Consider the following 13,025-nt stretch of genomic DNA (forward strand, 5'->3'; position numbering starts at 1 on the left):
CATTCAATTATAATCTTTTTTAACCAAAAATGTAAGAAAATTCAACTTAAAATCAATAATGAGAATATAAAACTATTTAAATCGAGTAATAAGGCTTTCGAAGGCATGGTTGACTATAAAAGGACTTTTCCTTTCAACGAAGGGTTTTAACCTCACGTTTCTTGAGGTAAACATTCAATTATAATCTTTTTTAACCAAAAATGTAAGAAAATTCAACTTAAAATCAATAATGAGACTATAAAACTATTTAAATCGAGTAATAAGGCTTTCGAAGGCATTGGTGACTATAAATGGACTTTTTCTTTCCACGGAGGGTTTTAAGGTCACGTTTCTCGAGGTAAACATTCAATTATAATCTTTTTTAACCAAAAATGTAAGAAAATTCAACTTAAAATCAATAATGAGACTATAAAACTATTTAAATCGAGTAATAAGGCTTTCGAAGGCATGGGTGACTATAAAAGGACATTTCCTTTCAACGGAGGGTTTTAACCTCACGTTTCTCGAGGTAAACATTCAATTATAATCTTCTTTAACCAAAAATGTAAGAAAATTCCACTTAAAATCAATAATGAGACTATAAAACTATTTAAATCGAGTAATAAGGCTTTTAATGGCATGGGTGACTATAAAAGGACTTTTCCTTTCAACGAAGGGTTTTAACCTCACGTTTCTCGAGGTAAACATTCAATTATAATCTTTTTTAACCAAAAATGTATGAAAATTCAACTTAAAATCAATAATGAGACTATAAAACTATTTAAATCGAGTAATAAGGCTTTCGAAGGCATTGGTGACTATAAATGGACTTTTTCTTTCCACGCAGGGTTTTAAGGTCACGTTTCTCGAGGTAAACATTCAATTATAATCTTTCTTAACCAAAAATATAAGAAAATTCAACTTAAAATCAATAATAAGACTATAAAATTATTTAAATCGAGTAATAAGGCTTTCGAAGGCATGGGTGACTATAAAAGGACTTTTCCTTTCAACGGAGGGTTTTAACCTCACGTTTCTCGAGGTAAACATTCAATTATAATCTTCTTTAACCAAAAATGTAAGAAAATTCAACTTAAAATCAATAATGAGACTATAAAACTATTTAAATCGAGTAATAAGGCTTTTAATGGCATGGGTGACTAGAAAAGGACTTTTCCTTTCAACGGAGGGTTTTAACCTCACGTTTCTCGAGGTAAGCATTCAATTATAATCTTCTTTAACGAAAAATGTAAGAAAATTCAACTTAAAATCAATAATGAGACTATAAAACTATTTAAATCGAGTAATAAGGCTTTCGAAGGCATTGGTGACTATAAATGGACTTTTCCTTTCAATGGAGGGTTTTAAGCCCACGTTTCTCGAGGTAAACATTCAATTATAATCTTTTTTAACCAAAAATGTAAGAAAATTCAACTTAAAATCAATAATGAGACTATAAAACTATTTAAATCGAGTAATAAGGCTTTCGAAGGCATTGGTGACTATAAAAGGACTTTTCCTTTCAACGGAGGGTTTTAACCTCACGTTTCTCGAGGTAAACATTCAATTATAATCTTTCTTAACCAAAAATATAAAAAAATTCAACTTAAAATCAATAATGAGACTATAAAATTCTTTAAATCGAGTAATAAGGCTTTCGAAGGCATGGGTGACTATAAAAGGACTTTTCCTTTCAACGGAGGGTTTTAACCTCACTTTTCTGGAGGTAAACATTCAATTATAATCTTCTTTAACGAAAAATGTAAGAAAATTCAACTTAAAATCAATAATGAGACTATAAAACTATTTAAATCGAGTAATAAGGCTTTTAATGGCATGGGTGACTATAAAAGGGCTTTTCCTTTCAACGGAGGGTTTTAACCTCACGTTTCTCGAGGTAAACATTCAATTATAATCTTTTTTAACCAAAAATATAAGAAAATTCAACTTAAAATCAATAATGAGGCTATAAAACTATTTAAATCGAGTATTAAGGCTTTCGAAGGCATGGGTGACTATAAAAAGACTTTTCCTTTCAACGGAGGGTTTTAGCCTCACGTTTCTCGAGGTTAACATTCAATTATAATCTTTTTTAACCAAAAATGTAAGAAAATTCAACTTAAAATCAAAAATGAGACTATAAAACTATTTAAATCGAGTAATAAGGCTTTCGAAGGCATTGGTGACTATAAATGGACTTTTTCTTTCCACAGAGTGTTTTAAGGTCATGTTTCTCGAGGTAAACATTCAATTATAATCTTTTATAACCAAAAATATGAAAAAATTCAACTTAAAATCAATAATGAGACTATAAAACTATTTAAATCGAGTAATAAGGCTTTCGAAGGAATGGGTGACTATAAAAGGACTTTTCCTTTCAACGGAGGGTTTTAACCTCACGTTTCTTGAGGTAAACATTCAATTATAATCTTTTTTAACCAAAAATGTAAGAAAATTCAACTTAAAATCAATAATGAGACTATAAAACTATTTAAATCGAGTAATAAGGCTTTCGAAGGCATGGGTGACTATAAAAGGACTTTTCCTTTCAACGGAGGGTTTTAACCTCACGTTTCTCGAGGTAAAGATTCAATTATAATCTTTTTTAACCAAAAATGTAAGAAAATTCAACTTAAAATCAATAATGAGACTATAAAACTATTTAAATCGAGTAATAAGGCTTTCGAAGGCATCGGTGACTATAAATGGACTTTTTCTTTCCACGGAGGGTTTTAAGGTCACGTTTCTCGAGGTAAACATTCAATTACAATCTTTCTTAACCAAAAATATAAGAAAATTCAACTTAAAATCATCAATGAGACTATAAAATTATTTAAATCGAGTAATAAGGCTTTCGAAGGCATGGGTGACTATAAAAGGACTTTTCCTTTCAACGGAGGGTTTTAACCTCACGTTTCTAGAGGTAAACATTCAATTATAATCTTCTTTAACGAAAAATGTAAGAAAATTCAACTTAAAATCAATAATGAGACTATAAAACTATTTAAATCGAGTAATAAGGCTTTTAAAGGGATGGGTGACTATAAAAGGACTTTTCCTTTCAACGGAGGGTTTTAACCTCACGTTTCTTGAGGTAAGCATTCAATTATAATCTTTTTTAATAAAAAATGTAAGAAAATTCAACTTAAAATCAATAATGAGACTATAAAACTATTTAAATCGAGTAATAAGGCTTTCGAAGGTATTGGTGACTATAAAATGACTTTTCCTTTCAACGGAGGGTTTTAACCTCACGTTTCTCGAGGTAAACATTCAATTATAATCTTTTTTAACCAAAAATGTAAGAAAATTCAAATTAAAATCAATAATGAGACTATAAAACTATTTAAATCGAGTAATAAGGCTTTCGAAGGCATTGGTGACTATAAATGGACTTTTTCTTTCCACGGAGGGTTTTAAGGTCACGTTTCTCGAGGTAAACATTCAATTATAATCTTTTTTAACCAAAAATATAAGAAAATTCAACTTAAAATCAATAATGAGACTATAAAACTATTTAAATCGAGTAATAAGGCTTTCGAAGGCATGGGTGACTATAAAAGGACTTTTCCTTTCAACGGAGGGTTTTAACTTCACGTTTCTTGAGGTAAACATTCAATTATAATCTTTTTTAACCAAAAATGTAAGAAAATTCAACTTAAAATCAATAATGAGACTATAAAACTATTTAAATCGAGTAATAAGGCTTTCGAAGGCATGGGTGACTATAAATGGACTTTTCCTTTCAATGGAGTATTTTAAGCCCACGTTTCTCGAGGTAAACATTCAATTATAATCTTTTTTAACCAAAAATGTAAGAAAATTCAACTTAAAATCAATAATTAGACTATAAAACTATTTAAATCGAGTAATAAGGCTTTCGAAGGCATGGGTGACTATAAAAGGACTTTTCCTTTCAACGGAGGGTTTTAACCTCACGTTTCTCGAGGTAAAGATTCAATTATAATCTTTTTTAACCAAAAATGTAAGAAAATTCAACTTAAAATCAATAATGAGACTATAAAACTATTTAAATCGAGTAATAAGGCTTTCGAAGGCATCGGTGACTATAAATGGACTTTTTCTTTCCACGGAGGGTTTTAAGGTCACGTTTCTCGAGGTAAACATTCAATTACAATCTTTCTTAACCAAAAATATAAGAAAATTCAACTTAAAATCATCAATGAGACTATAAAATTATTTAAATCGAGTAATAAGGCTTTCGAAGGCATGGGTGACTATAAAAGGACTTTTCCTTTCAACGGAGGGTTTTAACCTCACGTTTCTAGAGGTAAACATTCAATTATAATCTTCTTTAACGAAAAATGTAAGAAAATTCAACTTAAAATCAATAATGAGACTATAAAACTATTTAAATCGAGTAATAAGGCTTTTAAAGGGATGGGTGACTACAAAAGGACTTTTCCTTTCAACGGAGGGTTTTAACCTCACGTTTCTTGAGGTAAGCATTCAATTATAATCTTTTTTAATAAAAAATGTAAGAAAATTCAACTTAAAATCAATAATGAGACTATAAAACTATTTAAATCGAGTAATAAGGCTTTCGAAGGTATTGGTGACTATAAAATGACTTTTCCTTTCAACGGAGGGTTTTAACCTCACGTTTCTCGAGGTAAACATTCAATTATAATCTTTTTTAACCAAAAATGTAAGAAAATTCAAATTAAAATCAATAATGAGACTATAAAACTATTTAAATCGAGTAATAAGGCTTTCGAAGGCATTGGTGACTATAAATGGACTTTTTCTTTCCACGGAGGGTTTTAAGGTCACGTTTCTCGAGGTAAACATTCAATTATAATCTTTTTTAACCAAAAATATAAGAAAATTCAACTTAAAATCAATAATGAGACTATAAAACTATTTAAATCGAGTAATAAGGCTTTCGAAGGCATGGGTGACTATAAAAGGACTTTTCCTTTCAACGGAGGGTTTTAACTTCACGTTTCTTGAGGTAAACATTCAATTATAATCTTTTTTAACCAAAAATGTAAGAAAATTCAACTTAAAATCAATAATGAGACTATAAAACTATTTAAATCGAGTAATAAGGCTTTCGAAGGCATGGGTGACTATAAATGGACTTTTCCTTTCAATGGAGTATTTTAAGCCCACGTTTCTCGAGGTAAACATTCAATTATAATCTTTTTTAACCAAAAATGTAAGAAAATTCAACTTAAAATCAATAATTAGACTATAAAACTATTTAAATCGAGTAATAAGGCTTTCGAAGGCATTGGTGACTATAAATGGACTTTTTCTTTCCACGGAGGGTTTTAAGGTCACGTTTCTCGAGGTAAACATTCAATTATAATCTTTTTTAACCAAAAATATAAGAAAATTCAACTTAAAATCAATAATGAGCCTATAAAACTATTTAAATCGAGTAATAAGGCTTTCGAAGGCATGGGTGACTATAAAAGGACTTTTCCTTTTAACGGAGGGTTTTAACCTCACGTTTCTCGAGGTAAACATTCAATTATAATCTTTTTTAACGAAAAATGTAAGAAAATTCAACTTAAAATCAATAATGAGACTATAAAACTATTTAAATCGAGTAATAAGGCTTTCGAAGGCATGGGTGACTATAAAAGGACTTTTCATTTCAACGGAGGGTTTTAACCTCACGTTTCTCGAGGTAAACATTCAATTATAATCTTTTTTAACCAAAAATGTAAGAAAATTCTACTTAAAATCAATAATGAGACTATAAAACTATTTAAATCGAGTAATAAGGCTTTCGAAGGCATGGGTGACTATAAAAGGACTTTTCCTTTCAACGGAGGGTTTTAACCTCACGTTTCTCGAGGTAAACATTCAATTATAATCTTTTTTAACCAAAAATATAAGAAAATTCAACTTAAAATCAATAATGAGGCTATAAAACTATTTAAATCGAGTAATAAGGCTTTCGAAGGCATGGGTGACTATAAAAAGACTTTTCCTTTCAACGGAGGGTTTTAGCCTCACGTTTCTCGAGGTTAACATTCAATTATAATCTTTTTTAACAAAAAATGTAAGAAAAGTCAACTTAAAATAAAAAATGAGACTATAAAACTATTTAAATCGAGTAATAAGGCTTTCGAAGGCATTGGTGACTATAAATGGACTTTTTCTTTCCACAGAGTGTTTTAAGGTCATGTTTCTCGAGGTAAACATTCAATTATAATCTTTTATAACCAAAAATATGAAAAAATTCAACTTAAAATCAATAATGAGACTATAAAACTATTTAAATCGAGTAATAAGGCTTTCGAAGGAATGGGTGACTATAAAAGGACTTTTCCTTTCAACGGAGGGTTTTAACCTCACGTTTCTTGAGGTAAACATTCAATTATAATCTTTTTTAACCAAAAATGTAAGAAAATTCAACTTAAAATCAATAATGAGACTATAAAACTATTTAAATCGAGTAATAAGGCTTTCGAAGGCATGGGTGACTATAAAAGGACTTTTCCTTTCAACGGAGGGTTTTAACCTCACGTTTCTCGAGGTAAAGATTCAATTATAATCTTTTTTAACCAAAAATGTAAGAAAATTCAACTTAAAATCAATAATGAGACTATAAAACTATTTAAATCGAGTAATAAGGCTTTCGAAGGCATTGGTGACTATAAATGGACTTTTTCTTTCCACGGAGGGTTTTAAGGTCACGTTTCTCGAGGTAAACATTCAATTATAATCTTTCTTAACCAAAAATATAAGAAAATTCAACTTAAAATCAATAATGAGACTATAAAATTATTTAATTCGAGTAATAAGGCTTTCGAAAGCATGGGTGACTATAAAAGGACTTTTCCTTTCAACGGAGGGTTTTAACCTCACGTTTCTGGAGGTCAACATTCAATTATAATCTTTTTTAACCAAAAATGTAAGAAAATTCAACTTGAAATCAATAATGAGACTATAAAACTTATTAAATCGAGTAATAAGGCTTTCGAAGGCATGGGTGACTATAAAAGGACTTTTCCTTTCAACGGAGGGTTTTAAACTCACGTTTCTCGAGGTAAACATTCAATTATAATCTTTTTTAACCAAAAATGTAAGAAAATTCAACTTAAAATCAATAATGAGACTATAAAACTATTTAAATCGAGTAATAAGGCTTTCGAAGGCATGGGTGACTATAAAAGGACTTTTCCTTTCAACGGAGGGTTTTAACCTCACGTTTCTCGAGGTAAAGATTCAATTATAATCTTTTTTAACCAAAAATGTAAGAAAATTCTACTTAAAATCAATAATGAGATTATAAAACTATTTAAATCGAGTAATAAGGCTTTCGAAGACATGGGTGACTATAAAAGGACTTTTCCTTTCAACGGAGGGTTTTAACCTCATGTTTCTCGAGGTAAACATTCAATTATAATCTTTTTTAACCAAAAATGTAAGAAAATTCAACTTAAAATCAATAATGAGACTAAAACTATTTAAATCGAGTAATAAGGCTTTCGAAGGCATGGGTGACTATAAAAGGACTTTTCCTTTCAACGGAGGGTTTTAACCTCACGTTTCTCGAGGTAAACATTCAAGTATAATCTTTTTTAACCAAAAATGTAAGAAAATTCTACTTAAAATCAATAATGAGACTATAAAACTATTTAAATCGAGTAATAAGGCTTTCGAAGGCATGGGTGACTATAAAAGGACATTTCCTTTCAACGGAGGGTTTTAACCTCACGTTTCTCGAGGTAAACATTCAAGTATAATCTTTTTTAACCAAAAATATAAGAAAATTCAACTTAAAATCAATAATGAGACTATAAAACTATTTAAATCTAGTAATAAGGCTTTCGAAGGCATTGGTGACTATAAATGGACTTTTTCTTTCCACGGAGGGTTTTAAGGTCACGTTTCTCGAGGTAAACATTCAATTATAATCTTTTTTAACCAAAAATGTAAGAAAATTCAACTTAAAATCAATAATGAGACTATCAAACTATTTAAATCGAGTAATAAAGCTTTTAAAGGCATGGGTGGCTATAAAAGGACTTTTCCTTTCAACGGAGGGTTTTAACCTCACGTTTCTCGAGGTAAACATTCAATTATAATCTTTTTTAACCAAAAATGTAAGAAAATTCAACTTAAAATCAATAATGAGACTATAAAACTATTTAAATCGAGTAATAAGGCTTTCGAAGGCAGTGGTGACTATAAATAGACTTTTTCTTTCCACGGAGGGTTTTAAGGTCACGTTTCTCGAGGTAAACATTCAATTATAATCTTTTTTAACCAAAAATGTAAGAAAATTCAACTTAAAATCAATAATGAGACTATAAAACTATTTAAATCGAGTAATAAGGCTTTTAAAGGCATGGGTGACTATAAAAGGACTTTTTCCTTCAACGGAGGGTTTTAACATCACGTTTTTCGAGGTAAACATTCAATTATAATCTTTTTTAACCAAAAATGTAAGAAAATTCAACTTAAAATCAATAATGAGACTATAAAACTATTTAAATCGAGTAATAAGGCTTTCGAAGACATTGGTGACTACAAAAGGACTTTTCCTTTCAACGGAGGGTTTTAACCTCACGTTTCTTGAGGTAAACATTCAATTATAATCTTTTTTAACCAAAAATGTAAGAAAATTCAACTTAAAATCAATAATGAGACTATAAAACTATTTAAATCGAGTAATAAGGCTTTCGAAGGCATGGGTGACTATAAAAGGACTTTTCCTTTCAACGGAGGGTTTTAACCTCACGTTTCTCGAGGTAAACATTCAATTATAATCTTTTTTAACCAAAAATGTAAGAAAATTCAACTTGAAATCAATAATGAGACTATAAAACTATTTAAATCGAGTAATAAGGCTTTCGAAAGCATAGGTGACTATAAAAGGACTTTTCCTTTCAACGGAGGGTTTTAACCTCATGTTTCTCGAGGTAAACATTCAATTATAATCTTTTTTAACCAAAAATGTAAGAAAATTCAACTTAAAATCAATAATGAGACTATAAAACTATTTAAATCGAGTAATAAGGCTTTCGAAGGCATTGGTAACTATAAATGGACTTTTTCTTTCCACGGAGGGTTTTAAGGTCACGTTTCTCGAGGTAAACATTCAATTATAATCTTTTTTAACCAAAAATGTAAGAAAATTCAACTTAAAATTAATAATGAGACTATAAAACTATATAAATCGAGTAATAAGGCTTTTAAAGGCATGGGTGACTATAAAACGACTTTTCCTTTCAACGGAGGGTTTTAACCTCACGTTTCTCGAGGTAAACATTCAATTATAATCTTTTTTAACCAAAAATGTAAGAAAATTCAACTTAAAATCAATAATGAGACTATAAAACTATTTAAATCGAGTAATAAGGCTTTCGAAGACATTGGTGACTATAAAAGGACTTTTCCTTTCAACGGAGGGTTTTAACCTCACGTTTCTCGAGGTAAACATTCAATTATAATCCTTTTTAACCAAATATGTAATAAAATTCAACTTAAAATCAATAATGAGACTATAAAACTATTTAAATCGAGTAATAAGGCTTTCGAAGGCATTGGTGACTATAAATGGACTTGTTCTTTCCACGGAGGGTTTTAAGGTCACATTTCTCGAGGTAAACATTCAATTATAATCTTTTTTAACCAAAAATGTAAGAAAATTCAACTTAAAATCAATAATGAGACTATAAAACTATTTAAATCGAGTAATAAGGCTTTCGAAGGCATGGGTGACTATAAAAGGACTTTTCCTTTCAACGAAGGAATTTAACCTCACGTTTCTTGAGGTAAACATTCAATTATAATCTTTTTTAACCAAAAATGTAAGAAAATTCAACTTAAAATCAATAATGAGACTATAAAACTATTTAAATCGAGTAATAAGGCTTTCGAAGGCATTGGTGACTATAAATGGACTTTTTCTTTCCACGGAGGGTTTTAAGGTCACGTTTCTCGAGGTAAACATTCAATTATAATCTTTTTTAACCAAAAATGTAAGAAAATTCAACTTAAAATCAATAATGAGACTATAAAACTATTTAAATCGAGTAATAAGGCTTTCGAAGGCATGGGTGACTATAAAAGGACATTTCCTTTCAACGGAGGGTTTTAACCTCACGTTTCTCGAGGTAAACATTCAAGTATAATCTTTTTTAACCAAAAATGTAAGAAAATTCAACTTAAAATCAATAATGAGACTATAAAACTTATTAAATCGAGTAATAAGGCTTTCGAAGGCATGGGTGACTATAAAAGGACTTTTCCTTTCAACGGAGGGTTTTAACCTCACGTTTCTCGAGGTAAACATTCAATTATAATCTTTTTTAACCAAAAATGTAAGAAAATTCAACTTAAAATCAATAATGAGACTATAAAACTATTTAAATCGAGTAATAAGGCTTTCGAAGGCATGGGTGACTATAAAAGGACTTTTCCTTTCAACGGAGGGTTTTAACCTCACGTTTCTCGAGGTAAACATTCAATTATAATCTTTTTTAACCAAAAATGTAAGAAAATTCTACTTAAAATCAATAATGAGACTATAAAACTATTTAAATCGAGTAATAAGGCTTTCGAAGACATGGGTGGCTATAAAAGGACTTTTCCTTTCAACGGAGGGTTTTAACCTCATGTTTCTCGAGGTAAACATTCAATTATAATCTTTTATAACCAAAAATGTAAGAAAATTCAACTTAAAATCAATAATGAGACTAAAACTATTTAAATCGAGTAATAAGGCTTTCGAAGGCATGGGTGACTATAAAAGGACTTTTCCTTTCAACGGAGGGTTTTAACCTCACGTTTCGCGAGGTAAACATTCAAGTATAATCTTTTTTAACCAAAAATGTAAGAAAATTCAACTTAAAATCAAAAATGAGACTATAAAACTATTTAAATCGAGTAATAAGGCTTTCGAAGGCATGGGTGACTATAAAAGGACATTTCCTTTCAACGGAGGGTTTTAACCTCACGTTTCTCGAGGTAAACATTCAAGTATAATCTTTTTTAACAAAAAATGTAAGAAAATTCAACTTAAAATCAATAATGAGACTATAAAACTATTTAAATCGAGTAATAAGGCTTTCGAAGGCATTGGTGACTATAAATGGACTTGTTCTTTCCACGGAGGGTTTTAAGGTCACGTTTCTCGAGGTAAACATTCAATTATAATCTTTTTTAACCAAAAATGTAAGCAAATTCAACTTAAAATCAATAATGAGACTATCAAACTATTTAAATCGAGTAATAAGGCTTTCGAAGGCATTGGTGACTATAAATGGACTTTTCCTTTCAACGGAGGGTTTTAACCTCACGTTTCTCGAGGTAAACATTCAATTAGAATCTTTTTTAACCAAAAATGTAAGAAAATTCAACTTAAAATCAATAATGAGACTATAAAACTATTTAAATCGAGTAATAAGGCTTTCGAAGACATGGGCGACTATAAAAAGACTTTTCCTTTCAACGGAGGGTTTTAACCTCACGTTTCTCGAGGTAAACATTCAATTATAATCTTTTTTAACCAAAAATGTAAGAAAATTCAACTTAAAATCAATAATGAGACTATAAAACGATTTAAATCGAGTAATAAGGCTTTCGAAGGCATGGGTGACTATAAAAGGACTTTTCCTTTCAACGGAGGGTTTTAACCTCACGTTTCTCGAGGTAAGCATTCAATTATAATCTTTTTTAATAAAAAATGTAAGAAAATTCAACTTAAAATCAATAATGAGACTATCAAACTATTTAAATCGAGTAATAAGGCTTTCGAAGGCATTGGTGACTATAAATGGACTTGTTCTTTCCACGGAGGGTTTTAAGGTCACATTTCTCGAGGTAAACATTCAATTATAATCTTTTTTAACCAAAAATGTAAGAAAACTCAACTTAAAATCAATAATGAGACTATAAAACTATTTAAATCGAGTAATAAGGCTTTCGAAGACATGGGCGACTATAAAAAGACTTTTCCTTTCAACGGAGGGTTTTAACCTCACGTTTCTCGAGATAAACATTCAATTATAATCTTTTTTAACCAAAAATGTAAGAAAATTCAACTTAAAATCAATAATGAGACTATAAAACGATTTAAATCGAGTAATAAGGCTTTCGAAGGCATGGGTGACTATAAAAGGACTTTTCCTTTCAACGGAGGGTTTTAACCTCACGTTTCTCGAGGTAAACATTCAATTATAATCTTCTTTAACGAAAAATGTAAGAAAATTCAACTTAAAATCAATAATGAGACTATAAAACTATTTAAATCGAGTAATAAGGCTTTTAAAGGGATGGGTGACTATAAAAGGACTTTTCCTTTCAACGGAGGGTTTTAACCTCACGTTTCTTGAGGTAAGCATTCAATTATAATCTTTTTTAATAAAAAATGTAAGAAAATTCAACTTAAAATCAATAATGAGACTATAAAACTATTTAAATCGAGTAATAAGGCTTTCGAAGGCATGGGTGACTATAAAAGGACTTTTCCTTTCAACGAAGGGTTTTAACCTCACGTTTCTTGAGGTAAACATTCAATTATAATCTTTTTTAACCAAAAATGTAAGAAAATTCAACTTAAAATCAATAATGAGACTATAAAACTATTTAAATCGAGTAATAAGGCTTTCGAAGGCATTGGTGACTATAAATGGACTTTTTCTTTCCACGGAGGGTTTTAAGGTCACGTTTCTCGAGGTAAACATTCAATTATAATCTTTTTTAACCAAAAATGTAAGAAAATTCAACTTAAAATCAATAATGAGACTATAAAACTATTTAAATCGAGTAATAAGGCTTTCGAAGGCATGGGTGACTATAAAAGGACATTTCCTTTCAACGGAGGGTTTTAACCTCACGTTTCTCGAGGTAAACATTCAAGTATAATCTTTTTTAACCAAAAATGTAAGAAAATTCAACTTAAAATCAATAATGAGACTATAAAACTTATTAAATCGAGTAATAAGGCTTTCGAAGGCATGGGTGACTATAAAAGGACTTTTCCTTTCAACGGAGGGTTTTAACCTCACGTTTCTCGAGGTAAACATTCAATTATAATCTTTTTTAACCAAAAATGT

Source organism: Theobroma cacao, chromosome 1 (assembly GCF_053813885.1).
Source record: "Theobroma cacao isolate CCN51 chromosome 1, ASM5381388v1, whole genome shotgun sequence".
NCBI lineage: Eukaryota > Viridiplantae > Streptophyta > Magnoliopsida > Malvales > Malvaceae > Theobroma > Theobroma cacao.